General features: G+C 46.4%; 1 long non-coding RNA gene across 1 annotated transcript; it reads right to left on the reverse strand.

The window, feature by feature from the left end:
- Positions 1–919: 919 nt before the first annotated feature.
- LOC129380888 (uncharacterized) lies at positions 920–6,189 on the reverse strand. The gene is made up of 3 exons (XR_008609086.1): positions 6,027–6,189; positions 4,318–4,359; positions 920–1,101 (listed from the first exon to the last, which is right to left on the reverse strand). It is a non-coding gene; the product is annotated as an uncharacterized lncRNA (long non-coding RNA).
- Positions 6,190–12,453: the final 6,264 nt, after the last annotated feature.

Here is a 12,453-nt window from a genome sequence, read left to right on the forward strand (position 1 = left end):
GTGCTTAATGGCGCACATAATGGCGCACCGTAATGAGCGCACATAACATAGACAATGACCAGGATAAACAACTGAGTAGAACACAAACGAATCACATACAAATACACCAGCAGGAACGCCACCTATACTTCTTGTCCACCACCTACGCTACACAGTAAAGGCTTAGGAGCTCCCCAATTTCTTGTCGACGCGTCCATTCAAGAAAAGCACACCGACGGTCTACTTACCAGTAGTATCAAAAGATTACTCGGCTTATAGATAAGTCTAAAGAGAAGGGAACCTTTGTGGGGATGCGCGACTCTCACGCGTCCCCTGATATGTTTCCCTGCATAGCTCCCGCCTTCTGTAATCCGGCTTCGCCGAGGAGCTTTACGGATGTGGTCGCTATGCTTGCAGGGTAGTACGAGAGATGGCGCGAGTGTTGCTCTGCTAACGCCACCTCACGGCGGGGTTACTTGGGCGCAAAAAGGAGAAGGCTCTTCCTCTTTGGCTTCGGATTGGCAAGCGGCGCAGACGTTCCGCGCGTGCGCCGATCCATGCTTCTGCGAGACCGTCTCGCGAGGCCTATACCGGAATGAACGAATACGATCGTCCGAACGCGCCACCGTTCGCGCGACCGTATGCGCTAACGACCAGGCGTTGGTGCACAGCATCGGGCGAACGTATTCGCTCGCTATCCGGTCGCGGTGAGTCGGACTTCCTCGATTCGTCGCGCGCCCACCGGCATGTTTTGGGGGATAGCAACTCGGCTAGCGGGCACATGGTCTATGAAAGGGGCAATAAATGCCCTTGTGATTGTTTGAACTACTGTGTTGTCGTTCCTTTGTCCCAAGAGCACGGGTGAGAACCCCACACCTTTAGGTGAAGTGCGTTGGATGAAGAAGACAAAACAGACAAAACCAAGTTTCTTCGGTGAGTATACATACTCAGCTCTCAACCGATTTATTGCGTGGATGCTCAACATCAATGTGCTGGAGTCCCGTGACTATCAGTCTTTACATATGCACTGTTGCCCAGCGCAGAATCCTGCATTGTAGTTCTTGGCGACGCAGCGCTGTTGGCATTTGTAGTCGTTTCTTGGACAAATCCATGGAAGGTGATCTGGTTGGCGCAGAGTGGGAGCATGAAAGTAAATGAAAGGCTCAGCATGGAGAGTAAGCTTATGAATATATATGGGACGTGGTCACGGTGAAAATGGCAGGTTATAGTTTTCGTCGGAGACGTCTACGAGAGCGTTGGCTCACAGTTTTCAGTGGTGCGAATAAGTGAATTCAGAGCATACTATACTGCCTTCGCAAACAAACGCTATAAGAAAGTGTTTGTAGGGCTGTACAGGTTTTACTTGTGGTTTTGCTGGCGAACTAACAGTTTTGCCGCTTTAGTTTAAGGGTTAGTTCACCGGACCTCATCACGCAAACCCAGGAATAGTGTATAAATAGAGCGATAAGGGTGATGCACAGACAAGCATTTTACTAGTGCACCACGTCTGCGCTGATTTCATATGCGCACGTATAACGCGCTCAAGCGCAAACCTGCCATTGAGATTAGCGATAATACTCCTACCACATAATGCCAAAACGGTTGTAGGGAAATTAGGAGGCAGGACCTGCGATGCGGGTATTTCGTTCCTATATTAGCTAAGCAGAAAACGTACGTCGCTTCACTGCAAAGAGAAGCGGTCGGTCTACGCGAACGAGTCGAGAAAAAAATCTTACAAACAGAAATTGTTATGGAACGTAATGCCATCTTTGACATTCATTCAGTCTCAACTATTGTTGGGGAAGCCGAAGCGGCAGCATTGCCGAGCTCATTTCAACCGATTGAAATTTTCATCGCGCCCTCAGATCTCAGCTACATATGGCTTCGGACAACAAAAGATGATGTATGTCATCATCAGAAGCAGCAGCCTGTTTATGTTCATTGCAGAAGGAAGACCTCTTCCAATGATATCCAATTACCGCTCTACTCTGCCAGCTGCCACCATTTTATGCCTGTAAATTTCTTAATTTCATGCTCACCACCTATTTCTCGGCCCTACGCTTGCTGGTCGATTATATTTCTTCCAATTAACATGAAATGGTATATCGGTTACCCAAGTTTCATTTCTATTCGACACCGCTGTGTTCAGAATATTTCTTAAGTGAATCTGTGGTGGAAAACAAAGATGGCTTTCCACAATGGGAAAAAAATTGTAGCAGGCATCGAAAAAAGGGGCAAAACTAAGTCAGATGTTCTTACATTTATATCTGTGGTAGGCTATTCACTGTCTGATCAATTGAAATGCTTATATAAAACTGTAACAAAAAATAAACATTGCACTTGATGATTGCATGCGGTCTGCTAGCATGGCAACGCACGTCGGTAGCTATTTCCGTTGCGTCAAAAATGTATGATGCAATCATGCAAGATTGGGCATAAGGCCTTTGTGTTAGACTTCTTTTTGTTCCATAGTGCACGAGCAATGCTTTCTTTAATATGAACAGAAATAAATGCCACAGATAAAAGAACACGACCTGCAAGGGTGTCATATAGCAAAATTGACATGCTAGCGAACGTACCCGAGCGCCATGACCTCATTACCTACAACTACAAAACACAACATTTGACTGATCGGAAATATAGAAGCAGAATGCGTCTGTGAATTTCGAATCCCCGCATAAAGCGACCTGAAACATCCTTGCGAGGTTGCTGTCGGCCGAGAAGCAACCTGTTATGATTACAGTCTCTGCCATCAACGTTGCTGGCTATTTGTGATATGACGCTGCTCAAAGTTGCGTAGTTCTCTCTGAATATACATATATATATATATATATATATATATATATATATATATATATATATATATATATATATATATATATATATATATATATATATACTTGTGTTCTCTATCCATCCCATTGTTCTAAAAAAGCAAAAGCCAGAAGGATTGTTTTTGTTCAGTATGTATAGTTACAAAGGCGTCTCTACGAAACGGAATATTCCAAATTCAACGAAGTATTTTTGATTCACAGGACAAGTAATAGCCGATAGCGCCTTAAAATTCAACCTCTTAGGTAATGAAAAAGCAGTAACAGCAAAAACTAGTACGATGCTGAGAAAGATAAATTTAGTTTTAGGTGAAAATTAAAAACTCCTCACATATGTAAAAAAATGCTTTGTACAACTTAACCCTTGATAGAAAGGGTCCATCATACAAGTCCTTGGCGATAAGTGACCCACCAATAAGTTAGCTGCCCAGGAATATTCGTGCCTTTCTGAACATTCCCTACAAATTTGTAAACAACACACCGGACATCATGTGATGAATTATAAAGTGGTATCACTACGTTTAGTAATAATAAATAGGTGAAACTAAATACACTAAATACTCGCGTGGAACCTTCAGTACAGTTCTTTAGGAAGAAGGCCAGAACGCATTTATTGAACTTTAATCTGCCAAGCAAGTGGCAATGTGTGATTAAAAAAAAGGAAAGAGAAACGTGGGAGGAATGCAAAACTGGTTTTATGAGCGTAGCGATCAGTGGCATCGTAGTATGACCAGTAAACGCATTGTAATGACACCGAGTATTCGAAAATAAATGTCGTTGTCGGCCGCCAGCTAGTTTCTCAGAAAAACGGATGGTCCAGCGCAGCAGGAAAAAAAATGGCTCTAGTGCAATCGCTGGCTCACCGCAGGATTTTCTGCAGCCTCTGTCCCTATCGTAAAAAAAATCATAGCAAGTATTCATCTTCTATGTGTTCTGAAATGTTGTTTTAGTCTGCCATAAAAAGCTTTGTGCATTTTGCATGGTTCGGAGTAGCACCTCTCAGTCTTTCCAAACGCAGTGAGAAACGAAGGTTTGTTTTAATACGTGCTGACGTGTCAGCAGTGAGCTACGTTGCGGTCACCACTCGGTAGAGGGGCAGTATAGCTATACGTTTTAGGAGACGATAAATTTGTCGCATTGGCACGACCCCTGCTGTGGCACTACTCGTATCCAAAATACACATCAGGGGACGCATGCTGAACAATGCTCCCCGCACTTCGAGATTCTCTTCGAAATCTCCTCTTCCACCTGTTGAATTGATGAACAAGTACGCTTACTGAATCTCTTGGATAAAACACAATACGTCAAACATGATTAGCCGATTGGCATTCGGTAGTTGCGTGAGCAGAGACCTGCGTGATATTTTGTAGAAGGGCGCACGGCCGAGCAAAATGATGCCATTCCCTTAGCCACAGCTGGTAAGCGTTGTGGCGAGCGCATACGCGTACACCTCATTTCGAGCACTCCACCACAGAAAAGGAAAACGTACTTATTTTCGTATACTTACACGGCCTCACACCCGGTTTCGCTTCGTAGCTTGCCAGAAAGCCTGGGTGCGGAAGGTAGTCCATTAGGCATGTTAGGTTTTGGCCGAACAGATAGCGAGCGGCCCACTCAGAGGAACAAAGCAACCAATTTAAGCACAACTATACGTGGCCTTAGGTAAAGAGAGCACCAATAATGATTCGGCCATGATGGCGTGACTTTGAATGCTGGTTCTAAAACATACTACGTCACCACTAGCCCGAGCACAGAAAAGGCAGCCTCTGGAGCACCTTGCGTGCTCTCAACAACTTCCATTGGCTCGAAATATCTGGCAGCCGTCTTGGCTCTACTACAGTGCCGAGGCACTAATGCTCAACAATGTAGTGTTCAGCTGAACCTTGCGTGCCCTGCACCAACGTTACAGTCATGCCCGGCGGCGAACGCTGGCTTACGTTCGCGAGCCTACAGAACGAAGGCATTTCCTATATGTCGCTGCCATCGGTTGGTGTCCTCGTTGCACAGCGAAAAGTGCAAGTACAGCGGTGACTTGCGAAACCAATAAAACGGCCACATTTGTAAGGATGAAGTTTGTAAGCCGAAGCTATCTTCGCCACTTCCTCAACGTTGCGGGCGCTGGCTGCCGGTGGCTGCAGGAACAACATCGATGCGCAGCGCTGAGGCAGCGGCGGAAAGGGACCGTGTTTTGCACGGCTACAAACAATTTCTCCGCTTCGTGTGTGTGCCCAGTGTGTGTTACTCTACACACTGGGCGATAGGATGGTTTTTATCGAACGTGTATGCAACTCTTGGAGCGCCACAAGTTTAGGATGAGAGAGACGTTTGGCCCTGAAAACGTGTCCCAACTTCGTCGTGTGGTGCACACTTTCAAATAGTCGCTAAAAGAGGACAGCGCTTCTCACAAACACCAAGTAAATCATCTGTTAAACTGATTCCCGCAGCAGATAAGATCCACATAAAAGCTTTTATTGTCTCTCGACCAACCACCCGATTCTTATTTCATCCGCCATTACGGATACGTGCCATGTTTGAGGGTCATTGTCGTCGAGATCAAGGTAATGCGCTGCAGGAAACGCAGATTGAGCGTAAACACTACATGAAGAGCTGAAATGAGCCAACAAGGCTGGACGTATAGTATTTCTGAAACGCTCGTTTTGATACCTCTAATTTAATCACGGAATACTTCGCGCAAAGCACGTAGCTAGCGTTTTTGATATCCTAGAGCCAGTTTCAGTTGCGGTAAGTAGCTGAAACGGCATACAAGTAATCATTGCTACACGAAATAACGTTCGCTCTACTAACATTCATTGTTTTTTTTTCACGGATGTACTCACCATAGCCAAATATCAAGGAGAAATAAGTCATTGCATTTTTTTTTTTGTCTGTGGAAGGATTTGTGAGGCTAAGATCGCACTCCAAGGTCGACATTAGGAAGACTGGTGCCCATGCTTTTAAGATTGAATGTAGTTTTGAATATGCCCTCTTCGTGGAACTCGCTGCTATTGACTCACGTCGTGGAGCTAATTGCGTTGCTAGAAGACCAAAGTGTGAAACTACGCTTCCTGGATATTCAGATTTAAAAAAGTACCGTATATCTGAACTAAGTTGAATAATACTGGCTAGGCGCCATTGTTAACCGGAAAACAGCGTGGCCCTGGCGGCCAAGAGAAACGTCATACTGATTTAGAAGAGGAAAAAAAACTGTAGCATTACCTGTCAGAAGCAGAACTAGTAGCCACGCAGCTACAGCCATTGCAGCTGGTCGTCGAACGCACCGCACGCTTCTTCAAGGAGGAGACGAGTCCTCATCTTTTATACATTCCAAGAAGATAATGCTAAAAAAAAATTCGCAACGCCTCCTGCGGGTATATTGTCATGTTTGTGATTCAGAGCCATCACTTCAAAATGCACAATAGAGTTTGGTGCTAAGGTGGTTCCCTGCGCGCTTACAGCTCGTTATTTTTATTTCATTCGAAGAAACAAGAAGCGACCGCAAAGGCATTGTTATTTCAGGAAGGAACAGACAATAGTGATCTCCGTTTTTTTCATTACTACGTTGAAAGTGACTGTTAAATGAGTAAGTAATGAACTGGGAACCAGCGCCCCATTACTAGGTGCCCGAAGCAGGCATACGAGTGAGTAGACACGTTTATATGAAGGCGACATTTGAAAATGTTCAGAAACCGAGAGCTTCAAGCGCGAACTGATTTGTTCAATGAAATCTCCTACAGAGCAATCTAAATATATGCAGTAGTTGCGTCGAAGACGAAGCAAATGCTGTGCATTGTCCTGGCGCAAGACATAGAGGAAATGTGGAAACAAAAAAAATCGCCGTTTGACTGTCGTTCTTCAATAGGCCACAAATGCCGCACCAAGAAAATAGCGACATCCCATTAGACGAAAAGCACACCACCGTATCGCAGCCTAGTTTGACTTAGAAGGGGACATGCTTTACATAGCCTTCCTTGCAAAAGTTATGTGACTAATAAAGACAAATATACGGTCGTGCGTCAGAGCTCTTCTAAAGAAATATTGGCCTGTTGAATCAATTCTGGAGTTTTACGTGCCAAAACCAAGATCTGATTATGAGGCACGCGGTAGTGGGGATAGTGCCGATAAATTTTGATCACCTGGGCTTCTTTAACGTGCACCTAAATATAAGTACACTCAGTACCGCGTGTGTTTTTGCATTTCGCCCCCATCGGAATGCGACCGTCGCGGCCGGGATTTGATACCGCGACCTCGTGCTTAGCGCCGCAACATGGGTATATGGTGGGTTTATGTATACATATTGGACTGTTGCAGCGATAATCGTACATTTTTGCATATTTACATGTTTACATGCTTATACACTTGACACACGGGCTAATTAAAGTCCTTTGAAATAAACTCCTTTACTTTGCGCTGAAGGACGCTTACGAAAAAGAGTTTCGCCGGTGGCACACGGCACGGCACGGCCTACTTTATATGTTTTCAGTCAGCGCCGCAGCAAACCAAAAGGCGGTGTCTACTTAAGCTGAAAGTGAAAAAAATGCCACAATAAACTTGCATCTGATCAATGCAAAACACAAAAGATGAAAATATGAAGCATAAAAAATTATGCAGATCCAACGCACTTTTGGAATCCATGTAAGCGGAACTGTGGGGCCTATAACGTAATACTATTCCAATGTGTTTTTATTCCAATCTCCTGACGTCAAATTTGAGTAAACACCGACGCAATCATCGGGCGGTCACCCGCAGCGTTGTCTGAACAGACCAATCAAACGCTCTCCTCGATCATAGGAGGTCACTTTTGTTTGCTTGAAAAACGAATAACATTGCCTACACTGAGCGGCTTGTCTTATCGAGTTGGCTAACAAGAGGCACGGAGCACGCTCAAGTGGAGAGGGATTCGATGGGGCCGAGCCACTGCACTGAAAATCGATAACCGGATGAAGAGGGTGGTGCCGGCGTCTGGGATTGGTCCCCTTTCCCTTACTTAGCTTGCGGTAGCTGGTCGAAAATTGCGGCGGCATGCAACGGAAGCTTAAGAATAACGCTAAAACGGACCCTCAGCAAAGAAGAGTTGGCAGAACGAGGTCCTAAACGTGCCGAAAGTGCTCGAAAACGTTACACGGCCACGCAAAAAGTTTTATTAGGCGCAAATAAATCCATGCTCTCCGGCAAGTGCGAGTACCCGGTGCCTGAGCGATCGGCGGCAGCCATCTTTTATTCATTTCGGAACGGGGCAGCCTGCGACTATTCAGAAGCAAATTCAGTTTTGTTCGGCATATAATGCATCTTTAACGCGTACACGTCACTTTGACGCGGTGAGTTTTTGCGGTTTTGTGACGTCGCATGACAGGCAGGTGAAGTGGGTGCAGCCCGAAAACTTTTGACCAATATAGTGGAGGGCTAATGGCGAAAAGGCGTCGAATCAGTAATAACTATATATTCTTTTTTGCGGTCAAATCATGCGTAATCAGCGTAAACACGTCATATCAAATGGGGAGCGATCGCGGTTTTCGTGACGTCGCGTGACATACAGGTGAAGTGGGGGTGATCCAAAAACGTTTTTGACCAATCACGGAGGGCTTATTGCAGAATTGGAATAGAAAAGTTTGGAATAGTTTTACGTTATAGCGTCCACTGTCTGTGCTGTTTGCGTTCATTGTCGATATTTGACGGTGGTGTTGACGGCCTACAGCAGTCATGATGGGATGTTAAATGCAGTTGCTGTGACATAGTTACTAGCGCGAACAAGACTAATGGGGAAAAAAGTGGGACAGGACAGAGGGCTAGAGCCTGTCCCACTTTTTTCCCATTAGTCTGGATTGCGCTAGTAGTTATGTCACAGCAACTGCATCGACACCAACTAGTTCAACTTTCTGCGTGAAACGTGATGTTAAATGTTACCCTGCCTTCACCGCTTGTGTTTGTCCACATAGTACACAGAACACACAGTGAGATCTGTTTGCTCGAGACGTTGTGCGCCATTGTTTGTAGCCTGCGAGAAGGTTAGCATTGTCATTCCCTGACAGGGGCGTATCGCATCGGGACTGAAGGATCCGACGCGCATCATTCATCCATTCTTCAGCCATCCTTCACATTTGCTGGACAGTCACCAGCGTGTTGTCTTGACGCTGCGGTGCTCTAGTGCGCCATTGATTCTGCACTCCCTGCGTCAGTTGTCCGCACGTACTAACTTGCATGCTGTTTTTTTTTTCTGAAATAACAGAAACGTGCCGTATCTCACCTTCAATTAAAACATTTACATATTGTCTGCGACAGTTGTTATGTCTAGTAATAGTGTTTCTTTTAAAGAAGAGACCTCAAACGAAGCACGCTTTCTTGCGGCGCCTTTCCGTTCCCCTGCGATCATCCTATGTATGCATGCTGCGACGAGCGAAGAGTGGCTACCACATGTACGCGATTTTCGAGTGACGGCGACAAGCGACAGCGACGACCGATAACTTTGACCGTCGCGGAGGGCCATCCGTCATCGTCGCTTGTCGCGTCGCCGCTTCCTGGCCAGCCAGAAAACTTCGCTTTTCGCGCAGAAGTGTCCGCGGCGGCATCCATCGGCTACCGCGTGATTGCGCAACAACATGATATCAATCAGTCCGCCCACTTCGATCTGAATTTGCTCCTCCACCTGTCTCTCTGCCACGACAGTAAAAAATAAATAGTAAAATCAGCCATCGTTTCGTCTCATCTAACGCTGAAGTCAAAGTATCGGCGCTGTCTTGTCGTTAATATTGAAATCGGTTGCTTGTTTTGGTGCTGTTAGGCCTAAAACGCCACCGACAGCCACGAAATTATTTAAACTTTGGCGCACCAGATGGCGTTACTGCATTTCACGCTGGCGGCATGGAACAGATTTCCACTGGCGATGACAGCATATTAAAGCGAGGTCTTATGCACTATGGCTAAAACAGGGACCTCTTGGTACGTTTGAGAGTTCTTTACGAGCGCACAATAGTATTTATTCGGACAACGATGTAAATATATGGCTACTTTTTCGCGATGTTGCGTACATGTGGCTGCTCCGCGACGTGACAGCACGATAGGGTGTGCCTGTCGCACTGCTTGCCGATGTCGCTTGAATATTGCCTGCGTGCGGTTGCCGCTTCATTCACCCGTTCGTCAGGGCATTGCCTTTACGCATTCTCTGTCTCCTCTTTGGGAGCACGACGACGAAGTGGTGTCTTCTTGGTAGAACGCTTCTATCTGTGTTCTCTGGTTTCTGGCGAAATTTTCGGAATTTCCTGGTGCCTCAGCTCCCAGTCTTGTGGCCATGGACGCGGAGCCATCCAGAGGCCCTCCTGGCCAGAGGTCATCAAGGCCGTCCTTCACAAGGAATAGAGGAAGCATGCTCAGTGACACCGAGGACACTGAGCTGTACTCCGTGTCGGGTGAAGACTCATCGGACGATAGCTTCATCTCTGTCAGCAGAAAGAGGGCCAAAAGGAGGATTGTCAACGCGAATACATCAACGCAAGCGAGCACGGCGAGTCTGAAATCAAAGCCTGAACGCTAAAATCACGCCATCGTGTTCGTGCCCGAGGAACCCTCAAGCAACCTCCGATTACTGAACAGGCAAGAACTATCTGTTTTCTTAGAAGCGGTTATGCCGAATGAAATTAAGGATATTCGGATAAATACGCGCAAAACTATCCTCGCAATCGATGTTTCCAACGGCAGTGCGCTCGAAAAACTGAACCAAATCTCGGAGCTAGGACGCATGAAAGTGCGTTCCTATATCCCGATGAACGATGCATCCACAGCAAGTGTAATTTGGGACATTGATGTCGCCATTCCCAACGCGGACTTGCCTGTCCTCGTCAAACCAGCATGTGAGCCGCCTTGGAGCTTTGTGCTGCGTCAAACTGATTTTCAGATCAGACTGCATGCCACCTCAGGTCAAAGTCGGTCACTTCCAACATCCTGTTCGACCATTCGTACAAAAGACTCTTCAATGCCATCAGTGCTTTAGGCTTGGACATGTCAAAGGGGTCTGTCCAAACTCGTTACTGTGTCCCCGGTGTGCTGAACCTCACGCGGAGGGCACTTGCCGAGCTACTGTCCTGAAGTGCGGCAACTGTAATAGTTGCCATGCTGCCTCGTCTAGGGACTGCTCTCACATCAAGAAAGAGGTCGCAGATCTCAAGTAAATGGTTCGGGACAATTCGTCACACAGAGAGGCTGCTGAAAGCATCCGCCGTCGGCGTCGGCGTCACCAAACCTCCTCACAAAAAGCAGAGACACGAAAGAAAAGGGGCCCTTCCATTGTAGCACCCACAATCTCCAGTCAGCCCACAAAGGGGCTGAATCGCAAAAGAAAGTCCGTTGAAAGGAATCTTTCTCAAGAAGAATGCCATGCGCTTCCGAGCCAGCAACTTCCCAAAGAACCACAGAGTGTCAAGCCCGCTAGGGAGCCTACTCCTGTCGCTGATGACAGGCTCAAAGCAGATCCTCAAGTTATTTCAATGCTGCGTCCCCTCATAGATGCCATTCGAGTGATCTTGTTGAAACATGGAACCGCGTTTGCTCCAAGTGCACTGAAAGTACTGGACGCCTTAAGCCCAGTGCTTGAATCTCTCGAATAGAGACATGGCCAACCATCGCCTATCCCTTCGCGAAGAAGTCAAGGCAGCGTCAATCATCCAGTGGAACGCAAGAGGACTGAAATCACCCCTTCCAGACTTTTGTCAGTATATATATATACTAATTTGTTCCCAATCATTGTTATATGTGAGCCTAACGTATCAAAGCCTAACTGGATGCTGATGTTGAAGAAGACTTTTGTGCGAGGATCGCCGGCCAAGCAACCGGTGCAGGCTCTCCAGCCTCCAGTGACATCCCTGTTTCGCGTGACTGCCGCATGGAACTTCCTTTCACAATGGAGGAACTTGAAGCGGCTCTTGCTCTATGCAGGCGTTCTTCATCCCCGGGATCAGATGGAATATCCTACCACGCCTTGAACAACCTGAGTGAAGGCGCACGGAGAGAATTGTTAGATCTCTACAACGTATGCTGGCAATATGGCATGGTTCCCGAAGAATGGAAGACAAGCCGCTTGGTCCCTCTCCTGAAGCAAGGCAAGTATCCACTTGAACTCATCTCATACCGCCCAATAGCGCTGGCCAGCTGTGTGGGAAAGATAATGGAAAAGACGATCCTTGCCCGCTTGAAGTGGTACCTGGAACACTACAACATGTTCCCAAATTGCATGGCTGGTTTTAGTCGAGGTCGCTCATCAGTAGACAGTGTTGTCGATCAAAAGTCATGCAAAAGATTATCTGCAGATTATCTGCCTCTTGGATGTCAAGGGGGTATATGATAGCGTATCTCAAGAGGTTATCATTGATGCTCTTGATATAGTTAGACTAGGTGGTTGAGTTTTTCAATGAATTTCTCATTACCATTTTATGAGGTCGTTCTTTGTGTTTACAGGCGATGGTCAAACCACACGACCCTACACCTACGGAGGTGTTCCTCAAGGCGGTGTACCAAGCCCCAGCCTATTCAACCTCACACTCATTGGTCTCGTCAAACATCTGCCAGCAGCGATCAAGATATCAACGTACGCAGACGACATATGTATATGGACTTCAGGTGTGACACGTCCTCAAATACGTTCAAGACTTCAAAAAGC

This window comes from Dermacentor andersoni, chromosome 1 (assembly GCF_023375885.2).
Source record: "Dermacentor andersoni chromosome 1, qqDerAnde1_hic_scaffold, whole genome shotgun sequence".
Lineage (NCBI taxonomy): Eukaryota > Metazoa > Arthropoda > Arachnida > Ixodida > Ixodidae > Dermacentor > Dermacentor andersoni.